This window comes from Ictidomys tridecemlineatus, chromosome 9 (genome assembly GCF_052094955.1).
Source record: "Ictidomys tridecemlineatus isolate mIctTri1 chromosome 9, mIctTri1.hap1, whole genome shotgun sequence".
In the NCBI taxonomy this organism is placed as follows: Eukaryota; Metazoa; Chordata; class Mammalia; order Rodentia; family Sciuridae; genus Ictidomys; species Ictidomys tridecemlineatus.
In genome coordinates, this window is record NC_135485.1 from 3,099,270 (window position 1) to 3,100,825 (window position 1,556).

The following is a 1,556-nucleotide window of genomic DNA, read 5'->3' on the forward strand; positions in this document are numbered from 1 at the left end:
TGGCAGAAAGTGGCAGGCCCCTCCCCAGGCTGGCCTCAAGCCTGGGCACAGCCCCGGGCGCCCCTCTCCCCTCAGCTGGGAACCATTCTAGAATGTTCCTCTCTGGTCAACATGTGCTGGAAGGAACTGGGGGGTGAGGGGGAGGGTGTCCACTGGCAGGGTGACTGCTGGGGCAGGAGCTGTCCACCCTCCTGGAGGTCCTGACCTCTTGAAGGTCCCCCTGTTGCGGAGCGGATGTTTGTCCTGCAGCAGCTGTGGCCACAGCTGCCTGAGGGGCAGGCAGTGGCCTGGAGGTCAGCCACAGCCCAGGCGAGCCCTGGAGCGAGCCCTTCCCTCTCAGGGCCTCAGTGCCCCTTGTCAGCAGACAGTGGAACAGCCTCCCAGGACTCCAGGTGTGTGCAGAGGCCAGGGGTTAGGGCAGTGTGGCCGCTGAGTGCCCTGTTTACAGTCCCAGGGTACCCCCAGGGGACATCGGAGTCCTGCTGGGCGTGGGCCTGAGTTGCACAACACTCTGGCTGCAGCAGACGGCCCCGAAAAAGTTGTTTTTCACCAACGGCAGCTGGAGGGGCAGCTGGGAGGTCAGCACTCCCCACGGGAGCTGCCGGGCCTGGGGCCAGGAGGGTGCCTGGGGCCACAGTCCCACCTCCACCAACAGGGCTGCCCTGGACAAGTGGACACACAGCCCTGGCACTTCGAGCTGTCTGAGAGCTGGCCTCCCTCTTGGGGTGGTAACCACGGCCACCTGGTGTGGAGGCTCAGAGCTGAAGGCCCCGAGGGTCAGCCGGGCTCAGACCCCACCTCGGCCTCCCATGCACTCAAGAGCAGCCGGGGTGTGTGGGGGGGTGAGGGACGAGAGGTGCCACCGGGCAGACCCCGGTCAAGAGCCTCCAGGCACTGTCATTGTCCCCACCACATCCAGCTCATCCTCAGGTGACCCCAAACCGGCAAGGACGCAGCATCAACTCCACTTCACAGCTGAGGAGGCTCGGCTCAGAGGGCAGGGCCACCAGGGCCACTTGAGCTCTGCCTCCCACCCCACAGCACTGCTTGGTCTCGGGAGGGAGGCCTGGAGGCTGGGTGGCCCCCAGCAGTGTGCCTGGTGGGCATGGGAGGAGACACTGCCCTCCGCCAGCTCGCTGCCCTCACCCACATGGCTGGGTGTCAGTGTCTGCCCCCTCGGGGGACAGTCTGAGGAGGGGCTCCTCCACACGGAAGGTACCGATGCAGGGCACCGGCAGGACCCCCGGCCGGCCCTGGTTCTGGAAACTGCTAGAGGCCAAGGCTGGGTGAGAGCTTTTCTTGCCCAAGTTCTGAGGCTGGAAGTCAGTGGAGGAGCTGGGCTTTGTACCTGTGGCCTGACTTGAGACCCTTGGCAAAACCAGAGGTCCTGGGGACAGGTATGTCCCGATCCTTAGCTGTTGTAGAAACCTGTCCTTATCACAGAGGCCACCGCCTCGGTCTAGGCTCCTACACCTAGCAAGGTGTGCCACACGGCGCCCCCAGGAAAGCGCCAACTGCTCGGCGTGGGCTGCCCCAACACCCCTCAGACGGACAGC